The sequence below is a fragment of the Aphelocoma coerulescens genome, chromosome 4 (genome assembly GCF_041296385.1).
Source record: "Aphelocoma coerulescens isolate FSJ_1873_10779 chromosome 4, UR_Acoe_1.0, whole genome shotgun sequence".
Taxonomy (NCBI): Eukaryota; Metazoa; Chordata; class Aves; order Passeriformes; family Corvidae; genus Aphelocoma; species Aphelocoma coerulescens.
The window spans coordinates 29,181,987-29,206,683 of NC_091017.1; the positions used below are offsets into that span (position 1 = coordinate 29,181,987).

General features: G+C 39.2%; 1 long non-coding RNA gene across 1 annotated transcript in view; it reads left to right on the top strand.

Annotated features, from left to right (window-relative positions):
• The first annotated feature begins 18,449 nt into the window (after positions 1-18,449).
• The window catches only part of LOC138108998 (uncharacterized), a 75,670-nt gene continuing 69,422 nt past the window's right edge, over positions 18,450-24,697 (top strand). The window contains exon 1 of the long non-coding RNA XR_011150194.1: positions 18,450-18,630. This is a non-coding gene — a long non-coding RNA (uncharacterized lncRNA). The remainder of the gene's footprint in view (positions 18,631-24,697) is intronic.

Sequence of the window (24,697 nt, forward strand, 5' to 3'; positions counted from 1 at the left end):
AGCTCATTATGTACCACAAAGAGATATTTTCCAAGTAGAAATCAAATAACTATTTAAGAAGAATATGTTTATATCAAAACAATTGAACTGATGTGTTAGTAACACTGCTACTTTGTTACTGCTGTTTATACACACTTCCCATTGTTTTGAAGAGCCATATTGTCTCAGGTCACCTTCAATTCTTGATCAAGAATATTTTGGGGCCTCACTCTTATGGATACCCATCTTCTTTCTGCTTAATTTTTTTCCTTTTCTTCTTGAATTTTAAGCTTTATTCACATCTGTACACACATGTATTAATTGTGGTCAATGTTGTATTTTAAGAATTAAAAATAGCATGTGGCCACAGCATTTAGCATTTATTTCAGAATTAGAAGGATATGTAGTGCCTGTCAGCAATGTTCTCTGAGGTATCTTTGTTTTGAAGTCCATGCATTTGTTCATAAATAAACATCTTTATGGATATTTATTTATGTCTGTAGACTTTGTCTCCCACTGGTGAGAATAGCTGGCTTACCTTCAATACACAACACACAGTCAATTTAAATACAATTTAAATTTGCTTCTGTTTCTCTTAGCTAATGAGTAGCAAGTGATTTGCCAGCCCTAATTATGGTGTTATTGTGTTTCCAAGAGGCACATTGATATTAAATTCTACAGTGGCTTAAAGCATCTTGGTGTAACTCTGGCTAAACAGACCAAAATGCAGCCTCTCTTTATTACATGCAGCCAGTGAGAGCAGCTGAGGCTTTTTTTGTATGACAAAATGCAGGCAAACAAAATGTCAGATTAGAACTGTTCTGCAGAAACCCCAAAAAAACTAGTAAAGTTTTTATTCGTGTTTTTTGAGGATTTTTTGTCGTGTTTTTCTCACAAACTCATTCGCTTCAGAAACGCATTTGTCAGCTCTGATGGCATTTTCAGGATTGTGCAGTGAACTGAGAGGGGGCTGTATAGAAAGTGGGTTTAAAAATTGAGTAGGTTCAAAAATACTTCAGTTGAGTACAACAAAGCAGGCAAAGATAGGTGTGAGCCTTTTTCTTTTCAGTTGGTTTTTAATTTTGGTTTTTGGCATTTGCTTTAGTGCACTGATGCAAAATTGTAGTGACAATCCCATCGCCTGGAACTGGGTTGCATGGCATTTGAAAAACAGCCTGTGTAAGTGTAGCAAGTCCTTTCAGAGGGTACAGCTGGACTGAAATGTGGTTTGTTGTATGGGCTGTTGCACACAAAAATCTCTCTTCCTCTTTTTATCTCTCCTTTTATTGGAAATGTACTATAAGTACTGAGTTTGAGCTTTCCTTGAAAGCTTTAAAAACTCTTACACTCATATAGAGCAACTTATGTTTTCCTTATGTAGCTTCTGGTGCCAGAGGAATTTATAAAGTGCTTTTAGCAGCTTAAAAGTCTGCAAAGTGTAGGATAATCCTTCCCCTTCTTTAACACAGGCCAGTATCCCCTCATCAGCTGTCCTAGTGGTATGGCTCCTGCCTGAGGTAAAATGTCTTCTCCAATCTGGATGTGCTCAGGCCTGCAGATGGGTTGAGGCTTGTTCTGACAAATGGGTCTTATTTTTTATCTTACTCTTGTCTCTAGAAGGTTGAAATCATAAGAATTTGTAGGATCTTTCTGAGGCTTACCTGGTAGTACCAGCGTGTTGAAACCGTTTGTTTATACACAATGATACATGAATTCTCCTCCCTTCTCCCTCAGTTCTGTCACACAAGTTTACAACTTTTCAAATGCATGATCTGCTGACATGGTCAAGTTCTGACATGTGCAAGTCCCAGATGTTCTATGGTTCTTGAACCGAGTTGAGACTCCACCACCTCCTTCTTCTAGAAGTCCCTTTTGCTGCTGGTTCATGTAATTTTCTTTTACCATTTGGTTCTCTGTTCTCTTCCTAATAGTTGAAATATCTTTAGAAAGCTTCATAATTGTGTATTTCAGTGCTATGGTGTGAATGGCCAGGAAAGAAGCTAATGGTATGTCAGAGCCACATTTGAAGTTCTGTCTCTCTAAGCTTAAAAAGAAACTAAGGCTGGAGTTGCACAGAAGGTATTTAGGCATCTCGCTTAAGACACTTAAATGAGATTTTGGGAAATCCTGTTCCCAATCTTGTAGGAATTTCTTTTGCCCTTTTCTTACAGTTTTCTGTCCAAGTTTTACAGACTGAAAGGAAAGCACATATGTTGAAGTCCTGGACTAGAAAGGCACATTATACTATTCAGTGCTTCTCTGGATTGGGATATGAGCCCTTAAATCCACTAAAATTTGGTACTTGGACATCTTTTGAGGATGATTGTGTGAGTGACCTGTCTGAAGATGGTGCTATATAGCACTAGAATCAGAAACTGGGAGATTCTGGCTCACCCTTGTCTATCAACAGTAAATGATAATGTCTCTCTCCTTGTTTAAACTGAATAGTGGTGATGACTTTTTCACTGCATATGGAAAACCCATTTCACACTTTGTCTTACCTTATGTTCCAGACAACAGCAGTGGAAGGACTTCAGAGAAGAAAATGCAGGAAAATTGAGTTCTGATACTGATCTGAACTGAAACAGACAGGAAATATCATATTCTAAGCTTTGTGGGCACTGAAATTTTTTTTTTTAAAGAACCCAAGTCCTTAATATGACCCGCATTAAGAAAATATCCTGTTAAATTCATCAGCTGTTCCCCACATGGTCTTTAAACCACTCTCAAAAAAGGTATCTATGAATGTAACTTTTTTGGTCTCAACAGATTGTTTAGTGTTTTCTTACTTTTACATGTCTCAGAGTTCGAGGTTTATCTGGAAAGGAAAAAATCTTTAGTAGCTGGTTATAGTCCCAGGTTCAGATAGCATCTCTTCATTTGAAACTTTATTAATTCATGTAAAGTAGGAGAATATTTACTAGCATCAGATTTAGTAAATGGAATGTTTTTCTTTTTGACCTTTAACTTAATTATAATATTACATTTTAGACAAATTAATTTTCTGTGATTGTTTGAAAGCAGTATGGTCTACTTTTGTTATCTTTAACACTGAGGAAAAAACTCTCACCGTTTTCTGAAATTAAAATCTAGTTTTATTTTAATAAAACGTTGCATTTCTTGTCTGGCTCAAAAAAACCTTTAGGCAACAGATACATTTCAATGGGGTTGTCTCCAATTTACAAAGAAAGTACTGAGTCAAGGCCAAGCAAGTTATGTGGCTGCTTTTCTTACAGATGTCAGTGGCTATAATCAGGAAAAAAGCAGAAATCTTCCAACTCTTTTGTGTGTCACTAAATCACCTTACTACTCTGTCATCTATAGCCTCTTCTCTAGCACCTTCCTTTTCACTGAGCACGGAAAATAACCTTTACCTGATATTCTGTTTGGGTGGTCCTTTCACATGTGGCAGAGGGATAAACAATGTGCAAGTTTAGCTGGTTCAAGGAACTATATTATATTACAATGCTTGGTTAGTTTAACTTTGGCACATGATCGAATACAAGGGGTAATTATATTCTGGAGTTATTCAATATTTGAACAGCTTGGAAAGAACAATCTTTAGGGAGGTGGAGGGCTCAGTTTGATTATAGAGCTGCCTTATTTATGCCTTGTGGGACTACACTGCTTGCTGTCTTGTCTCTGATTCAAGGTGCAAAAGAAATAAAATACTGACACAAAGATTCAAGTTAGAGTAACACCAATAAGAGTATTTTGTTGAACAGTGGATTTGATAAAGGCATGGTCTCACTGTTCCACAGTGCAGCTTCCTTTTCAGCTTGTGTAAAAAGAGAAAAAGTCTAGCTCGTTTTATATGGAGAAATCAAATAAGCAGTCATTCTGGGTTTATTGCCTGCCACCCTCAGCTTCTTATTTCAGTTCCTACTGTCTACTTATGAATATAATTTTCTTTCAGTCTTATCTATACAGCCCTTAAACCATCACTGGAAATTTATGGGCAGTATTTGACTTGTCAAGTACATTTGAAAATTAATGGATATCTAAATCATCCAGGCAGCTCTGAAATCCTAATTTTTAATGTTTCTGCACGATTGACTATCTCAGATGTGGGAAGATGCTACTAATGACGAGTACCTGAGGGCCTAAGATATCCATCATTATTTGGCTTTTGTTTTGCTTCCATAAGGTATGTTGCTTTGTCTTTGGAGCTGTGTTTAATGTGTGTTAAAGTTCACTGCACTTTCCCAAGTTCTCTGAGGTAATGCTATAAAACAACATGCTGCCTCTTGAGAGGCCAAGGTAGATGACTGTTTGAGGGACACTTGAACCACATGATCTGTCCAGCAATGAACATCTGTTTCAAGATTCACAGCATGCTGGGAATGATTAATGAGTGTTTTTTAAGTGTATTTCACCCTATGAGTGAATATCTGACTGGCACTAAATGGCTGTTGCCTTTCACCTAAAAGATATCACAGCACACTCCTGAGCTTTGAAATATTTACCTTGTTCTTTCTGTCCATCTTCTAGTAGCACAGTAATTTGAATACATAAATTTTCAGTGGATGTGTAGAACTTGCAGGGAGTCATTAAGTATGGAAGTTAACTTTCCACAAAGGTCTGACATGACTGAGAACCAGCAGAAAATATTTGGTCATTACTTGTTCAGGGATCCCAGTTCCTGAGAAAACAGAGAAGTTTCCTCACTTGAATGTAGGTGAATGAGGGATTTTCCAGCACTCAAGCAAGTCAAAAATTCCGTTGAGTGCTGTTGATATGCATAAGGATGTCATTGTGGGTGGGTTTACAGGGTGCTATTGTGCAATCTGAAGGGCCATGGATGAGTAGGGAGATGGCAGGAAGGTGTGGGTAAGTGTTGTTAATTTTCCTGTTAGGTGCTAACCACAACCTCTCTGGCTAACTCTAGAACAACACCCATCCTCATCACAAAAGGCCACAAGTAGAACTCCCTGCCCAGGGATAACTATTCTGAAAGGTGGGAGTCTGTAAGAGGGCCTTGAGGATGAGGAGGGCAGCAGAGCTATGCAGAAGAGAGAAAAACCTCTTTATTTTTCCTGTAGTACTGCATAAGAACCACCTGGTTTTGTGGATATAAAAGTGCATGTTTTGTAGACTTTGGTGAAACCTAAGACCATAGACTGGAAAAAACCTACAAAAGTTTGTTCTGCACTTCATTGAAACCATTTGCAGCTTAACTGGCAGGCAGACAAGGCATTTATTATTGCTGATCACTCTCACCAGCTGGACATTCATAGCTTTTCTTGTAGTTGTCCTGAGGACATACAATGGCAAAAAGCTTTAGTTCTGCTTTGACTGTAAATTGGTTATATAAGAGGGTAATCTATTTGGTCCAGTTCCTAACTGTCCTGCAGATTTTTTTAATTTTAGAAAAAAGAATTATCTTGTAAATCCTTCCAAGGACGCAATCCATGTTCCTGCTGTTCTCAGGCCCAATTTTGTTGTAGCACCAGTGTGTGCGCATAGAAGTGACCTTAGGCTGCTCGAAATAGAGATTTGTTAGGCCAGTTGATATGGCCCATTGTGTTCTTCCAGTTTCTAAGAACTAGCCATATGGGACTAGGCAGTAGATGGACCCTTTCCCTAAATCCAATGGCCTAGTCCCATCACTGACAGTGAAGACAACCCCTTTCCTCCCAGGTGATTCTTTGTTCTTTACACAGTGAATCCCATTCCACTGCAGGAGAACTTTCTGTGCTGCATGAATAGCAGAAAGACTGAGCCATTAAAACCAGCTTAAAGCCCTTAAGCCCAAGATGTCACATCTGCTTTGCAGAAATTATAACAGGAAAACAACATGATTTAAAAAAGAATCATTTCAAAACAAACATTGTAAAAACTTAGTGGAAAAACATCTGCAGTTTTCAGACCATTACAGCAGTTTGTCTGGGAGGTCATGGAGCATTTTTGCATTTTTTTCCTTGAATTTATTATTGTTGCTTTATATTTCTAAATAGCATCATTTCCCACCAAGGAAGTTATGCTGATGTCAGCAACAGCATGTAGCTGCTAGGCAAGGTATACAGGGTCCCTGAAATACTGCAAAGAATGTGACAATTAGGACAGCACAATAAATATGAGAGCCAACATTTACAAGGGATTGTTCTTGTAAATTGTCTTAGAGAATGGACATGCCTGGAAGAAAAAAGAAGCACAAAACAAGCTAAAAAATCCTTTCCCAGCTGCTAGAGCAGTTAGCGCAAGAAGCAATAGTGCCTTTTTATATGCAGATAAAAACATGCAAACACAGTCATGTTTTGGATCAGAAAAAAAAAGTGCTACAAGTATGGCTGTACTAGAAAGGGCAACATCACGTAAGGAGGTACTATGCCCATATATTGTTGGCCAGGTATTGGAGCTAAAGCTGCATGGTGGTGGGAGAATTGTCTGTGTGAGGTAATGATGTCAAGAAGCAGAGTTGATCTGATCACACTGAACTTGACTGGAAATTCTCTCCCAACCCTACTTTTGAACTAGCTTGCAAAGCTGACAAGGTGTCTTACCAAACCCCCACTTTCCTAGAGAAATGAAGGGAAGAACAAATGCTAAGCAGGATCACCCAAGAGCTGACACAAGACCACTCATGCTGTTAATATGGTCACTGTGCAGACTTTGGTCCCGCAGGCCTTCCAGAATGCTTTGTTTCTTTATGAATTCTTTCCCAGCTTGGCAGGTATGATTGAATGGCTAATAATCCTGCCATTGTGACAGAAATGTTTGCTCTCTCCTTCTGTCACAAATTGGGGAAAGACTGAGGAAAGCCGAGGTTCCCAGAAAAGCCTAAAACAGAAGAGTCTGAGTCACTTTGGTGGACTCTCGTGTATGTTCAAAATATGCTTTGCTGTCATTAGCACTAGAATAGAGACACTGTTCCTGTAGGAGTTGAGTCAGTTGTTAAGAGACAGTTTCGTAGTGACTGGCTTAAATCAAGTCTCTAAACTTCTGGTGTAATAGAATGCAATCCTGCCCCTGATTAACATTAAGCAAACCTGTCTCTTCAGTTGTGATGTCCTGAAGTACATGGTGTAACCTATGAAAACACAAAACTTGTCTGCTTTCCAGTGCCCAGTGTCACATATGGCTTTCTGTAGCTGACAGAAGGCAGATGCTGTCAGACTTAGACTACAAAACTAAACAAGGATTGATTGCAGTGTGAAGGATCAGTGTAAATTTTGCCCAGGGCTCGGTTATGAGAGTGTTCTTTGGGATTAGCTCAAGGCTCTTCCTCAGACTTCGCATAGCAGGTGGGAGGCCTGTAACAAATCTAGTAGGATGTGCTTTAGTTGTTTTACAGCTGCAGAAAAGAGCTGAACCATCAAACAAACAAGATGTCTGATGCTAGTGTTAGTGTTTTATTCTATTATCCTGTAATCAGGCTACAACCACTGATGCAAAGCTCCAAATAATTCAGCATGTACAGAACTCATTCAACGTGCATCTGAGAAATCCTCTGAAATTCCAGAGCAAGTGGGCTATTTAGGTTTGCCCAGAGTTACCCAGGTAGTGCAAATGCAAGCTTTTAAGATTTAAGCAATTTCTGCCAGCTATTTCTTGGTGGAGACACCTAATTTCTCTGTGAGTGGGCAGCAGTAGTACTCTGCTATTTTTTAAAAATTTATTTCCTTACTCTGCTATTTAAAATTAATTTAGGCTAACATCCATTTAAAATCTGAGTACAAGTATAGATGTTTCTTTGGTGGACAGGGAATATTTTATTCATTCTCCTCTTTTCAAGAATATGCTTGTAAGCATTTTCCCCATCTGATTTTCTGCACCTGAACCTATTGTTAAGCTGAGATAAGCTGGGAAACCTGTGATCCACATTTAAAGTGGTGAATTAGAAATGCTTCCAGTCATGTTTAATGCATGAATTCTTGTCTCCTTTAAACTTCAATTAGCACACAAAGTAGTCCCTTCCTGTACGTTGAATCAATCAGGGGGGCTGTGCCATATATGAATGCAGTCCCAGTGGGATAAGGACAGGACAGCAGGGCAGCACCATTGTAGGATGGCATGGGAAGAAATTACTACTGATAATGCCAGGTGCTAATGAGAAAACTTGGGGACATTTCACCTGAGCTGACAAACAGCTTTTTTCTACATAAAGGCTGTCCACTGAGAGCATGAGTAGGATTTGATGTACACCAGAAACGACTGCCTTCACCTGTATCACCTCTCATTTCTAAGGCAGAAGAACAAGACAGTGAGATGATGTTGTGTGCATGTATGTATAAGAGAGCTGTGTGTGAGCTGATTGTGGATGCTACATGTGTGGGAACAAAATAAGAACTGTCCTGTTAGAAGAGCCAGGCACAAAAGCTGGGAACCTGGTTTTGTTTCTGCTGAAGCAGCATATACATTTTAGATTGCTGAAAAAATTATTTTTTTCCACCTAGGTGAACCAGTATTTATTGGTTTAGAGTAGAACATTGAAGTTTCAGTGACTTAATGGTAAAAGCCAGCTAATGTTGCCACTATGACTGCAAAGAACTAGTGGCCAAACTAATAAACTCAAGGATATATGTGCAAAGCCAGCAATGCAACCAATCTCTTTCCCAAAATGGTTTAGAACTTAAATACTGCAGAAAAAAAAGCCCATAAATTTCACTGAATTTATCTAGTTGTAAGGAAAGTCTAAAATATCTCCCAAAATATTTTTATTTTGTTAATCTTGATGCTGATAATCACACCCTTGCTAAAGGAAGGACAATATTATGCCTATATGCCTAAAATTTAACAATCCCAAATGGAATAAAATAAGGCTTCTATGCTAAGTCAGAATATGTCAGACATGTGGTTGATCTAATTTCCAGCCCAGTTTTCTTTGGTTGATAGACTTTCCCTTCATACAAAATATGCCATATTCCATCTTTCCCAGTCTACTCCCAGGCTGTTCTTCTATATTTTATATCCAGACTTTGGATGGTGTAGAAATGACTGTCAGGCCTCTGCCATATTCTCACCCTCCCATTCTCTTTTTTTCCTCTTTGTGTTTCTCTTATTCTCTCTCCCGAACAGATAGTGCAACTCACAGTCAGCTCTAGATTATAATGTTTTCCCTTTCTGTGGTTTGGAAGCCCCCCTTGAAAGAAAGTTCTGAAAAAAAACCACCATCAAGGAAGAACCTGGAAAGAATACTTAAGCAGAGAGTATGATCATGGGAGTAGCAGATGTAGTAAGCTACACTGCAGGTGATCTTTGCCTCTAGTGATCCATCTGGAACTGTAGGTTGAAACTCCTGATCTCTTCGGGGAGAGTCAAATATGCCCTCAGAGAGAAAAATCACAGAAACACTCCACAAGTCAAAACTGGTGGAGTTTCCAACTTGTTGACTGTGACATATTCCAAATGGAATGAAAATTCATAAAATTGCAGTTGTTCAGACGATTTTCACAGAGTTATCTAGGTCCTTCATACTACAGAGGAAGCTGAGACATCTGAGAGTGTCTATTCAAAATGAATAAACTGATGAATTTGAAAAAATGTGTACTGAAAACTAATACAGCTGCTCAATGTTTCCACAACTTGGCTTGTTAAAATAAATAAATAATTAAAACTTAAAAGAACCTGTAAGATCTCATTTCTGGTATGGGGATGATTTATCAGGAATAGCATTGGAAGACTAATCTTGAGTAACAAAACCATCTGAAATTCCACATAATGTCTTGGGAAAAATGCTTTCCTGTACTGTGGGTGTAGGGAAATGCTAATATGTTAAGGTGTTCTTTTGGGAACTGTGAATCTTTAATTACATTCTCTCTTCAAGGCCTAATAGTTGGATCTAGCCTGCAGTAGGTGCTCAGAAAAATGTCAGTGGGTCCCATTGAACTGGTGAGTTCTTTAGATAGAGGTTATTGAAACCACAAATAACACACTGGCAATAAACTCTACCATGAGGGAGTTGTGGTTGTCTGGTTGGGTCTCAGTGCGTGAGCAGGTCAGCAGAAACAACTTCAAAACCTTCCTTGCCTTGTGAATCCTGTTTGCCTCTGGCTGTAGAGTAGTTCCACATCTGCACTTCTGCGACACTTTGTGCCAAGTCCTGTGCACTCTGGTCTCTGTGAGTCATCACATTGACCTCAGCTGGATGGCTCCTGTGAGGAAATTGAGCACAATCTGAGCCACTGCCAGCACAAAAGCTAATAGCTAGTCACTGTATCTGGACTTCAGTTTCCCTGATGTTTCAAGGTACCTTTTACAGCTGCCAAACATGGAATATGTGAAACCCTTGTGCATTCTTACTTGAAGGCCAGCAAACAGGCAGTCCTGAGGACTTGCACCATGATGGTTATCCCAGAAAACCTTCCATGTTACGCAAAGACCAAAGATTCCATGACTTCTGTTGTGGGCTCTCTTTCAAAATATGTTTTTTATTTCAAGAAGACTATGTTTCCTAAGAAAGCTTTTAGTGACATGTTTATTCATGTTGGTCAAATGAAAGTCATGTGGCACACCTCCCTTTCTGCTGTGGTGTGCCACAGTGTGTTTGATATAATCCCACTATCTTGTGTGAAAAAAAGCCAGCTGAATATCAGATGTGCCTGGCTTGCATGTCAGTAAAACAGAAAGCATGTTACACAAGTCACCACACATCGTAAGCTCTATTTTTACTGTGGAACAACCCTGCCTTCAACTTTTTCCACTCTCTTTTCTTAGGCATAGGGTGAATTCGGGGCTTTTCCTGAGGTAAGTGTATGAAAAGAAGACACAAGCATCGGGAAAGACGCCGAAATACCCAGACTTTGATGTGGCTTCCCATGTTTCTGGGGTTAGTGTACTGAGGGGTTAGCTGGTTTTATACTCTGCAGTGGTATGAATGATTTCACTAAGGCACTGTTGAGTGTTCTGTTGACTGTTTTCTCCATTATCAGGAAGTCAAAATTCAAATGAAAGACCGCAGCTCCAATTAAGTCTTTGAAAAATCAATATATTTGTTTACCTCTAAAAAATAAGCATAAGACTTATTCAGAGTTATCCGCTGCCTCTAAAAATAAAGAATTCAAAGACCTTTGTATTAGGACAGGTAACTACTTGGCATGGTTATTCAGCTTTACTTCCCTGCTTCCTTCAGACCAGTGAGAGAACTAAGGACTGAGTAAATAAGATCCTTTTTGTGTGCATGCAAGTACATGTACACAAAGCTGGCATAGGCATCTAGTAGGCACATCTACTAATCTAATGAAGAAAACTGTGATATGCTGTACAACTGGGTAATTGCTGAGCTGATGCCATACTTATTAGCTTGGTCTGTTTCGGTTTTTCATAGACATATCTAATTAAATTAATTTTTTGTAATGTTAGATATTTAGTAATCTCATTCATGGCGGCTGAACAGTCAAGTGGTGCCAACATGGAAAGAGAAATTGTTGGATTAAGAAAACTGACTAGTGAATGTGAAATGGGAGTATCCCAAACGGATGGCTCATGCAAATGACTAAAATGTAGAGCGAGAGGGGCTTTTTGTGAGAACAGAGGAAACACATGTCAGACGTGGGACACATAAGGTCAGAGAAGTCCATGTATGCAGAGGGCATTGATGCATGTGCTTAAGGGGCACACAGTGGCTGTACCACCTTTAAACTGAATTGCTTCACTGGTGACTGATTCAAAGGAAAGGTTGGAAAAGGCCTGTGTGAGGCCCCACTGCCCAAGGTGTGCATTCACGGAAGGGCCTGTATGACCTGGTCAGGCAGGAGTGACATTTGCAGCAGTTCTGATTGTCCCAGAAATCTGCATCTTCCTCTCAGTCATTTCAAAGCATATTGCATCATATTTTAAGTGCTGTGCCTCTACACGTGAACCCATTTAATTTTGGGACATTGCACAGTATTTATTTCAATGCAGAATTTGTGCACTGATGTTTATTTCTGAAATATCTATTTCATACAAGGTATTCCTGCCTTGTTTACAATGGATATCCAAGTCTGAATCAGCAGGAAAGAGTGCTTGGCAACATAGAATACAGGGGAAAATTTCATTTGTTTCACCCAGAGCAACAGTGACTTGCAGTTAGCAAAACAAAAAACTGTGCAGTCCTGTTGGTGGGAGCTTAGGAAAAATCAGATACAGAGAGAGAAACAAGAGAAGAACAAAGGAGAGAGCTCATGGGAACACCAAGATTCTTGTTCTGAATCAAGTCTGGTTTGTTTCCTTGTTTATACCACGCCTGAAACTCACAGTTTCCTGAGAACAAGGAAATTAAGTGAACTTAAACACAGCTGGATGTCCCTCTAGGTACATTTCATTGTAATGCATTAGCAAAAAGTGAAGGATGTTTTGTTTGACAGAAAACAGACAAAAAGAGGGAATTAACATAATAAGTGAAAGAAACCCATTCCCTCTTAGCCATGGCATTGTGCTACTGCGCTCTGATGTGGCTGTTGCTGCTCATGATGTTCCCAGTTCTGAACATGGCCTGGGCAAAGAGCAGGTGACTCCTGCTGTTTGAACATGTTTTGTTGTTATGTTCTACCTGCTTAAGCCAGAAATCTTACCTGGCTATGCAAAGCAGTTTGAAATCACTTTTCTTTATGGTGTTCTTGCTTTCCTATCATCAAATCAATCTCTGCAGGCCGCAGTAATTTTGCTAGTTAGATCCAGTCCGGAATGCAGTTTTCTTCCTCCGTAAGAAACAGGTGCTGCCACCCTTATAAAGACCTTGTCTTAGTTAATAACCGAGCAGTCATGGGCTTGTGCTTTTAGGACTGGGGCTTGCTTTTTTTCTCTACCTCCCTCATCCTTAATCCACCAACCCCTTCTGTTTTACTCATTCATGGGTGTTGGAAAGAGAGGGCACTGTACTCTTTGTGCAAAATTTAGCTTTGGGGCTTTTTTCAGTTTAGCTCCACAGAGGTAGAAATGAGCTAATATAGAGTAGCTGTAATGTTTGAATATTTGAAGTACAGAACTGAGCAGAGAGCTAATTTTAAATGTGAAGGGGTCACTTGGTCACAAACCCAGGAGATCTCCTACTGGTCCTGTGGCACTTGAGTAGTTTCGTGCAGCACCTGTGCAGTTATTAAACAGAGGAAACAAGGTGCACTCAAAAGAAAAGTTATCCAAATAAGAGGAGCTTTACAATTTTTCAAACTGCAAAGACTTTGGTAGTTGCAGTGTCTGTGGAGCTCTAGGCTCTGTGGTTTATTCAAGCCTAACCCTTAACTGAGCAGTAAAATCAGCATTTTCCTAGGCCTAGGTGCCCAGAACACGAGAGGTGCCAAGGAGCATGGTGTGGAGGGAGCAATGTTGGGGCAGTTCCCTGCTCCCCTTGGCATGTCTTTTGCAGTTGCAGTGTCCCTGGAGCTCTGGGCTTTGTGGTTTTCTCAATCCTAACCCTAATCTTAAGCCTAACCTTAAGCAGAGCAGTAAAATCAGGCTTTTGCTGAGGCTGAGGTTCCCAGCCCATTGGTGCAAAAATCAAGTGAGAAGTTGTTTTGTAACTGGAGACATACCCAGAGCTGGATGACCTGAGTGGCTCCAGGAAGTCAGAGCCGCTGGTCAAGTCTGGTTAATTCTGGAGTTTTTTCCTTCTTTTTTTTTTTCCTTTTTTTTTCCCCCACCCTCCCTCCCTTGCACACTTCATCAATTTCTAATATAAAAACCAAACCATTTCCTTATTTTCATCATTTAATTTTGAACTGGATGGGAATTCTCTCTGTGTCCTCAGAATGATGGGGGCAGAAAGCTCATTTATCAAAGCTCTGCAATGAACAAAGCCAGAGCAGAGCAGCATAAGCATAATTAACAAGGAAAAAATGGAGCTTTGTGGCTTGATGTTGATGGATACAAAATGTGCCACAAAGGCAACAAAGCTTTGAGAATGCTTTGAACATAAAACCAGTCTCACGGGATGAACAATTCCATGCCAGAGAGTAAATTCAGGCTAAGATGGATAAGCTCAGCTATCATGATGACCATACAGCTCAGCAGTGGAGGATCTAGGTACTTGCTGGACATGTTTTGGGGTTGTTTGGAGAGGGAGGAGCCAGCTTACTTACTTATTGTATCTTGGCATGCTGCTGTTGGATAGAGCATTTTTGTTATTGTAAGTTTTATAATAGCAGAAGTGTGTGCCACAAAGGGATTTGTCCATAGTGAATTTGCTTGAGCTGTCATCAGCTCCTCTCTGTAGAAGACCCCAAAGACAGGACAGATGTGGTTACTCAGGCTCTGCTTGTATACATGATCACAAACCTACTGCAGCTTGTCCTGCAGCTGAGCTCACTGTTATGGGCAGCACGTCTATCTTCTCACCCCAAAACTCCTTAGGGAAAGGAAAAGTAAAATCAAATTCCACTTGACTGCTTCTATCACAACCATGTCATAAATGGTCCAGGGAAGGAAGCTTTGAAAAATGTGTGTCTTTTCCCCGGAAAGTGCTTATTTTGCCATAGCCATATTTTTGCTTTCCTGTTGACTTAGAAGACTTCAATATTCAGTTCCTGCAAAAATGTGCTTACGTATTTTTAACAATATGGTCAAGTGTTGGAGTAAGTAGAAACAGAGTTTCAGCAAGCACAGTGGAAATTATCTTGGATGAGAATAAACTAAACTTCTCTCCTGAATAAAGACACAGATACATGAGCAGGCAGGACAGAGTGCCGGTCCTGCTCTGTGGCAGTCCGAGCAGAAACAGTGAGGGCTACTACAGAAACCTCTGAGGCTGCTGCATTTTTGACATTGGTGGCAAGACTTAAGCAGCAAAAAGGGAAGGAAATGGATCTCACTCCTGCATCTACATACAATAGAGCTGAATGGCTTCAATATAGGGTTGTTTCTTAAATGTTGTAAAAGGTGAGGAATTCAGTCAATTTACACTGCCTTATTATTAGTGTCAATTTTATATGGATAATCTGCCTGGTTCAAGTCAGCAAAACACATATGACTTAGTCATAAACATCTTTGGGATAAAAACACTTCTTTACAGAGCAAGCTGGTTGAAGGGCATGTATAGACAATCAGAAGTGATTGTATTACTGATCATTCATTAGTTACAACTGTTCAGCAGGTATTTTTCATTGATTGCGTACCTATTTTGGGGCTAGTGTGAAAAAAATCCCAATATTAATTGATGGATTCATAGCTGCCCTATCATAAGCCAAAATATTTAAATCTGCAATTTCAGTGATCTAAAACTCTACACCTTAAAGAGGTAATGTTTTATGTCATGCCCTTTTCTGATTGCTTAAGAAACAAAGTAAATTTCAAGACAAATTATTGATCATCTTGAAGGTAATTTGGTCACAGTGTTGGAGAAAAACAATCAACTTCTTCAAATATTGCAAGCATTAAAATGTTTGTGTGTTACTTTTGTTGGTTTATATGTATGTTTACAGATTACACATGTGGTAGAACTCATCTTTGTTAATGCCAAGCTTGAATTCTGATTAAATCACTGCAAGGGACCTAGGCAGGACTTGTGAATTCATTAAAGCTTAGAAATTTTCATGCTGGTCTTAATGAGGAAACTGTGTTTCTTCCTGGTTTGTTGTTTTTTGGGGTTTTTTTTATTAAATGCCCTTAGGCTTTTCATCTACTATAAATATTTGGAAACATAAGCTTGTTTTTGAAAGTATCTATTCTCAGCTAGCTTGCAGTTGAAAATCTGACAGTCTGTTTTCTTTTTCCATGTCTCTTCTTTTCCAATTCCCACCAACAATTTCTGAAAAATTTCATAATTATTTTCCTAATGTTTATTTATCATTTTTTAGAATGAATGCAAGCCGTATGTTTCAGCGAGGTTATGTGGCAGTATGCTCTTCCTTTATACAAAACCATACAATTTTCAGCTTCAGCACATTTCCCCAAGTAATGCTTTGTTTAAATCTGCATATATTATTTTTTCCTCCTCTGTATTGTAATAGTTCTGTTATAAGGAATATTTGGAAGCTCCAAGTCATGATGGTGGGGTGGGAGAGAAAAATCGGAGATATTGTCTGTATAGTCATAGCTATGGTGCAAGCCATGAAATGGGAACTCTCATATTTCCTTTTCATACCTCTGACCTGGGAAGATGACTGCCTCTGGGGAAACGAGATAATTTAATTTCCATTCATTTCAGCTTTCATTTCTTTGCAAAGAGTCAACAGATACGTTTCAGATTCTGTGGGATCACTTATTTTGCTTTGGTAATATAGAATATCTCTGCCACGGGACTTAGGGTTAGACCACCTGGTTTCCTTCTCTTCAGACCCTTGGGTGGGCCTGAAACCAGTGTAAGTGAATAGATCTTACCTAGTACACTGTCCAGTTACCCACTTAGTTTTTACTTTGATTCTTTCCTGAATAAAATAATATAGCAAAATTTCTCAGGAAGGGTGGGGACTAGAGGAAAGGTAAGCAGGGTGGAAAAGCAATGGGAGTCATGGGCTGGGTTTTGTGTTTTGTAGTCTGTGCAAAGCAAGGGTTAAAAAATTGCTTACCTTCATGGCTGGTGTTCAATAAGCAAAAGCTATTCCAAAGTGTCATATGCTCAACGTGATCCTGGAAGAAACAACATGGTTGAAATTCCTTAAGGAAATTCAGATAACTTCATTTGCATTTAGAGGGCTTTTAAAAAAAAAAAAAAAGTGGAATCAGTAAACCTCAACAAATTAAAAATACTTCAGTCTTCTCAGACAAATTATTAGATTCCTAGAATGAGTTTTAGTATTTTTGTTAACATTCACAGATCTCTCTTCAATAATTTGAAACTGTGCCACGTGGGTTTTTCCTCACTCAATATTTTTTTTGAGTAGGAGGTACTCTGAGTTGAGCTCAATAATAAACATGACATTTTCTGCATGAGTATGTGACTTACAGACTGTCCTGACTTTAAAACATGTAAATAAATTGTATATCTAGAAACATTGCTATCTCTTCTCAATGAGAGCACTGTTCCTCATCAGACAGGTCCCATTTAATTAATACAAATACTTAACTACCATGTACTCCTATACATGTCACTGCAACCAAGTGGTTCTGAGTACATGAAGAAAACATCCTGCACTTTGGTCAATAAGCAAGATGGCTGTCTTTATGCTAAAACCCCAAATTAATTTCATATTCCAACCACCAAGTTTTTGTTGGGAGGAGGAGGAGGAACCCAGAACAAAAACCCCCAAACATCAGCTCTGTATCACCTCCATGCTTCCCTGACAATTCTTGCATCTACATGGAAATTAGCAAGTTTAGGTGAGAAAGCTGTGGTCAGTTTGTGGACATCCAGTTGGTGCTCACCTACTGTCTCACAGGGGAGGCTGACAGGCTTGATATGTGTCAATTGTCAGATGTGGCCATGTGTTCAACATGCTGCAAGGGAGCTCAGGGTGGAGATAGAAGTGAAGATACAACTATGGTCTTCCAGAATAGTTTAGAAATGTCTGGTTTGCGTTTTCCCCCTACTGGCTCACACAAAATATGAGCAGTTTCTGACTCCAAAGACAGTTGTCATAAGGTGATAAGCAGGAACTGAATATCAGCACTGACCAATGCTACGGCACTTTTTTTTGCATAGTATTTTGTCTTTAACCATTTGATGGACTGTCCCTTTTTTGAAAGTAAATGGTTTCTTATGTCTTCTAATAGGGTCTCTTTTTCAGAGTTACTCAAATAAAAGAAGAACCTAATCAGCCTTTAATACATAAATCCCTGGTATTTCTTTACTCCTCTTCTTTCATGAGGCACATTAGGCGCTTGAGTCAGTGAAGCGGCGGCACTGTGAGCACATCTTAATGAAGAAGAACCATTCTCCCTAGCCAATAGGAGTCTCATGAATGTAATCTGCAGATACCTTTGGGTCAGTAGGACTCTAATATTCAGGAGTCATGGAGCACTAGTGAGCACATTGGTGCCATATCATATGTCTGACCCTAGAAAACAGTGAACTGGGCCATTTGGAACAATGGCCAAACTCTAGTGGGAAATAAATGCAGCTGCTTCATTGTATCAGCTTTCCATATCTTCTGACTCTTGAAGGGGATTTTGTTCTAACAGAAAGCTCTCTAAGGTGGCCAGATTGTCATCAATGTGCAGCTTTATCCTGGGTGTTTTATCATGAGTGGGATCTAATCTATCATAACCTTAATATTATACTGACAACAGGAGGGTCGGGTGCACTTGTGGGGTTGTTTTGTTTTACTTGGATTTTGGAGCTTTACCCCCCTCCTCAGCTATTTCCTGGGAGTGTCTTGTGGGGTAAATTTCTTAATAGAAGTCAGAAAATACACATATAATATCTTATTTAAATGCTGCTGTGGGCCCATAAGTGCCCTCAGGCATAATGCAAACATACAGATATATTAGTGATTAGTGAGAGAGCAATAACTTGCTACGTTTGGAATGCACAAGTATGCTGAGATCAGGTGTTCAAAGCACTGGCTTTTGTGTACCACTCAAATTTGTGGCTGTACCTGAACAAGTTTGCTCTCTGGACTCATGTGCTTGAAAACTTGCTAGTAACTGCAGGACTAGGATTTCTTGTCCATATTCACACTAAAGCTCATGCTGTAAATCACTGTGGGTGTAGCACCGTTCTGTCATTTGGAACAAGGCATGGTCTTATCAGAAAACTTCTTTTTCTACTGGAGAGAAGCTTCTCTCAAAGTTCTTGTAACTTCTCTTGGCTTTTTTTTTGGCTTTTGGTTTGAGTTAATGACTTTTACTCCAGCAAAGGTAAGCCAGTATTGCTCAGCATTTCTCCTCTACAGGCAGAGCACTTATAAAAGGTGACTTAAGCTTTCTTTGTGTAATGTAGTCAGGTCATAAAAAGCTGTGAAGCTTTGCTTTCAGGCTTGCCACAAGAGTGACAGGGATACAAATAAATGTAAGCAGAGAGTTGTCTTGTCCTATAGTCCCTCAGAAAAGAAATATACATTATTAGGGTTTAAAATACTGTAATTGGTTTCATGTTTCTTTGATTATACAATGATGTAACTAAAAGATCATATGTTTTAGTAGCTGTGAGGAATGTAGAAAGAGGATATATGAGTGGCATTTTGCTTTTGTTAGTGTGATTACTAACTAATTACTGAAGTTAGTTTTGATCTGGTTTGGTACTATTGTAAACATGAACAGGAACCAGACTTGTCTTATAGTTAATTTTAAAATAAATATAATACCATAAGACTAATAATTATGTAGTCAAAATGTGTTCTGGTGAAGACAGACAATGCAAAACTAGATAGTGTATTAGATTTGATAATATGTGGGGCACATCTAGTGTCACTGATGTCATGGGGTTTTGTTCTTTATGTACCTTTGAGCCTAGGAAACAAGTATGATCATTTTTAAAATATTCTTTCATGTTGGTATTTAGCAATGAAAATTGGGGAAGTCATAGAAAGAATGTTTGAGATAAAATGATCTTGTCTTTCAAGAGTATTAGACATGGGACACTTCTGTCTGTCATTTGATCACCTTACCTTAAATTATTGGGGTCCTAGATCCATCACAAAAAGGCGGGAATTCCCTCTTTCCCTTCTCCCCCACTTCTTCCAAAAGAAGCTGCCTTGCTGAAATACTGCTGGGGGCTGGAGGTCAGAAGTACTCTGTAAATCCTTTGTATTCATCTATGTGTTGGGAAATGCAAGGCGGGACCATAAAATATTTTTTAGTTCTGGCCAAGCACGCACACCACCATTGAAGATTACATATTCAGGTGTGGAATCTGCAATAAAGGGAGAAACAAATGCACAAGTAAAACCACATGAGACCAGGCTGTCTGTGCTCCAAGGCTGGCAGAAAGATAACTGTGTCAAGCAAGTAAGGTGCCTTTTAAGCAGTGGGCAGCCATCATCCAGTTAGAGACTTCTACATCCGTTGAAGTGGCGTACTTTTATGGGATAGAAGTTGTAAGACTATTCCCAAGGTAATGACAGAATGCGTCATAACTTTGAAATGACATTTTAAAAAAACCCATAAAAATTCTTTGAATTCTGCTCAAGTGCACATCACTCCTTCTGTTAGCTAAGGTGACGGGATGGTGTTATGATCTTGACTTTGTTAAGACCCCACACACCTTTCTTGCAATCACAGCTCATGAATTTGGCACATTACAAGCAACTAATTTTGTTCAGTTTTGTGGAGGAAATGGTAGGTGCTCTGGAGGAGTTGTTAAGTGATGCAAGTCCCCCATTGGTGGAGATGGAATGAAAGGACTACAGAACTGAATGTGCCCCTGGGAGCAGAGTTCATGGTCATCCTGCTGGCTTTGCAGAGATGTCGATTAGTGAGTTGTACCCTGCAGTGTCGCTTCTGCCCAAGTATATTCCTGCATCTTCATTTAACTTTATTACTTTAACCCCCTGAAGAAAACAATCAATTTAGAAGCTTTTACTTATAATAGAAATACTTGATTTGCTTTAAGGAAATATTCTTTAATCCCTTTTCCATCTAAAAGAAAACTCTTCAGCTACAGCCCATTAGCGTAGCTACAGAAAGACAGTGAATTAATTTTGTAGACGTGTAGCTCTGCAACATTAACTCCTCAGTAATAAAGCAAATGTGTTGTGAAGGTAACTGAAGAGGGATTTCTTGAATAGACTTGAGTTTTCCCATATGAAAAAAAAATTAAATATCAGCAATCTGTAGCGCGGTGAAGAGCTTCGAGCAGCGCGGAGAAAAATTTCACTGTAACCATAAAGCGTCGTGTCTTACATCAAAGAGCTTTCCCAGAGCAGTTCCTCTTGTGAATTGCTCTCCAGGTCTAATAATGTTTCTTGCTGATTGCCTCCTTCATTCCTGCATGTCAATGATGATTGAAGGGCTGCAGCTTAACTGAGCAAAGAGGGAATTACCCTTCTTGAGTACAGTAAATTTAAATCGTGTACCTCTTGTGTCTTATCATTTCCAGCAGTTGTAGGTTGGCTTACAGTGTGATAAAGCCACGTGTATTTTGAGGAAGCACAAAGGTAAGTTTCAATTTTCTAGGGAAACTACTTCAAGCAAACATATGTTTGAATGGAAGGTCCTTGAAGGTGATATTTATGTTAATATATTCATAGCTTTATGGATCTTAGTAAAACAAATAAATATTGATGTGATGGTGATGTCAATGTTAATTGCTAACATTGTTAATATTCAGTCTGCTTCTGTGACAGCCAAGCACAGAGGTGGATAGTAGGGGAGAAAAGTAGTGATGTCACTAGATCTTTTGTTAATTAAGGAATGAGGAATTGGGAAATGCGACTTTGATGTATCCTCTTTAGTGCTAGTATTAGATTGTGTTCATTTATGATCTGGTTACACGACTTCTAAGTAGCAAAAACATTCATTCTCAAGACAGGTGGTGAGCACAGACTTCCAGGGCATGGGATATTTAAATGAAGGTCATGTCCCGCAGGTTACGTTTTGGTTGATTGTTGGTCTTTTTTTTCCCAAAAAACTTTTAGATTGACTTTTTCTCTAAAGCAATTGTGTCATAGGCTTAGAGCTACTGGAAATTATTGAGAATTTCCAGTTCTTACATCGAACAAGGCAGATGTGATCCTTGCCTGGTTTTTGTCCATTAAGAAATAAGGCTTGTGAGACAGGGTTGCTGTGAAGTAGGGATTTTAGACAGGGAGAGCAAGAGCTATATACATTTTTGCATACTAATTTTCCAGCTCTTATATTCTCTCAGGGATTTTCATAAGCAGGGGTTTGATAATATCCTGAAGCCTTCCTTCATCATTGTTGAATGATATTTTTTGTTTTCTTCTACATTTGCAAAATGAGTCTTCTCAATCATGATTAATCTTAGCAGCAGCAAAGCACACACAAAAACTGATTTTTAGAACCTATACTTTGAGTGTTGCAGCTGTTACTGGATATGTTGGCCATTCTTTTAAGCACAAAAGCCATAGCTGTGAAGTTAAGTTAATTGTGGGATGTTCTCAGATATATAAACTGTAGCAACCAGTAGCATATTATGTAGCTGATTGTTCAGAGGAAGTTAAAAACTACCGTAAGTAATAATGGTCACACTTTGCCACAATTCAGACCTCTTTCATTTCATCTCATTTCTCAGATCTGAGCACTTGTGCCTTTTCTATCTCTGTTTAACCATCAAGACAATAAGAAATGTTTGGATTGGGTCATCCTGTTAGGGTGGAGGGCAGTGAGAGCATTATTGCAGGCTTTCTTGGTTAGTGGGAAAGAAAAATGAAGTAAAGCAGGTGGTGTAATGTGGTGAATGTATGTGTGTTCATTACAAGAGGTCTTTGTTGATTAAAGGTAGCCAATAACAAAATTTTCATGGAACTGACTTTAAAAAAAAGATTCACAGGGCATGCTGCAATTTCTTCTCAATGTCACAAGTGCAGTTTACTCATTACTCTGAAATGATGTCAAGACTGTGTAGAAGGGGCACTCATTTTTCCCCTGTCCCTCTCATAGCTGTCTAGATGGAGTCAAAATCTGAATGACTTGACCTTAATTGTAACCTGAAGTCTAAAGAAAGATGCAGTACTCTGCTGTCTAACAACTCCTAAAGAGCCCTGTGGTCCTTGGAGCTGGGAACGGGGTAGCTGTTTTTCACTGACTGCTTCATTTGAATTCCTGGGCTAAGCCTGGGAGCCAAATAAACAGTGGAAGCTGGTTTTTATGTCTAACACCTGATACATACGTCCTGCTTTTTCCTCAAGGGTAATGACTGCTTCTTATTTACTGCTTAGGAGTGGATTATTAATTAACAGGGGTGAGAATGTGCATGCTTGACTAGACACTCAGAAATCACATAAGTGACTCCTGGGTTTGAATAACAGTATTTTAGTATCATAAAACAGCCTTGAACTGGAAAAAGTTCTATTGTCAAAAGTATGTGCTAAAAGTTTTATGTCTATGCCGTAATTTATTTTTATTACAAATAGGGCTTGTCTTGCTCAAGGATGTTTAATCTCTACCAGTAAGAGACTAAAATCTTTGCCATAGTGATTGGTGGCATTTTATTGCATAGTATTGATATTTTTTTCACAAGCTGTCTTAGTAGCCAGTTTAGGTGTATGGAGATAGGTACATGAATAGGATTGAAGTGCTTTTTGCTTAACTAACTCTTTTAAGATGATCTTGGTGGGGTATGTGACTATTTAGACAAGTCGTCAGGGCCATTAGTTTGCCATGTGATGTTCCCTTAGTACTTAAAAGAGGTTAATGATGGCTATATTTAAAATATGTCTACTGGAGCTGTGTCTACTACTTGTTTACCAGCAAAAATTTCTTCTTAACTTAGAAAAATATGCTATGACTGAAGGATTTCTTACCTTATTTAGTAGAATGCTTGGTGACATTTGACTTGAAAGGTACAGCATAGGAATTCAATGAAGAGTAGGGGCAAATCTCCTTGTCCTGAGCACATTCACAGACTACTGATAATTGCTAATTAATATCCAAGACACAGGAAGTCATGAGTCTGTGGCTGAAGACTAGTGTTCCACCAGAATGCTCTGAATGTTGGTTTTAGTTAATTAAGCGTAGTAAAATGTTGGTTTTAAACCCCATTGTTCTTGCATGATCGTGTTTCATTGTTTCACTCTGCAAACATTCTCTAGAGAGCTGTATACTGAGAGCTTGTCTGTGACACTTCTCTGGCCATGTGTTTCCAAACAGGCTGTTTGAGCATGCATGAAAAAGCCGGGGTGAGCTTGCAGGGCAGTAGGTCGAGCACCGTCAGTCATGGGCTTGTGATGTGAGAGTGCTCTCTGGGTTCAGCGCTCCGTGTCGGGTTCCAAAAGGATCCGTCGCAGATGTTGCAATGGTGTTTATGACATAATATTTCTTCCCAACACAGATCACTGAAAGTGGCCATCAGTAAGTGTATGCATGGGGAACATTTGCATGTGTGATTTCATGAGGGAGGCAAGTCAACCATCACATGCTAGAGGAACTTGGCCAAATAATATACATAAAACTGCACTCTGTCTCGGTGCTATCCCAAGAGGATCTGCATGCAGATGTTAGTGGGGCATTTGCAAAATGAAATCCCGTCGAAGAGAACTAAATCAAAGCTGCACTGCTGAGACGTGAAGCTCCAGTTCTTTGTGGCACGGTTTCCTCAAGCAGTTTTTATAAACACTTCCTAAACGTTTTATGAGCTATGAAAACAGTTGGGGAAACTGTGGAGCCACAGAGAGGTCACATGCTAAGTACATTGCTGGAAAATATTCAGTAAAGTTTGAGAACCAACAATTCTCTGACAACATTATGGACATGTGACAAACCTCTCTTCATTGCCTTCTGCTTAACTATTTTCATTAAGACTTATCTGTTGGTATTTATTTCTCTAAAGAAAATGCTCTACTCACTAGACACCTTAATTTCATGGGTTTTTTATTTGACACCATAAATTGTCCTGAATGAGAAGGTGAAAATTGATGAGTTTCTGCCTGTGCCAGTGTATGGTCTAGATTATGGGAGTATGGTTTATTAATAAATAAAATTCTTTTTTAAAGTGTTATTTTCTTATTTGATTTATGTTTGTAATTTCCGTAAATGCCAACAGCTTATATTGTGGTCTCCCACTCTTTAAGTTACTGGAATTTCTGCTGACTTCCTCTGGGTTGCCTGAGAATATTCTTTGATGTGACTGTGCAGAATTTATTCGGTGTGCCAAAGCATTTTCACTGTTCAGATTTTGCTGGTTTTCTCTGCTGAACAGGTGTCTTCTCCTAGACATCTCACTGATGGTCTGCCCATATCAGAGGGATCGATTTCACTGAACGGTGAACAAAGCTGTACTGTCTGCCAAGACTGCAGTGCTTGGAGG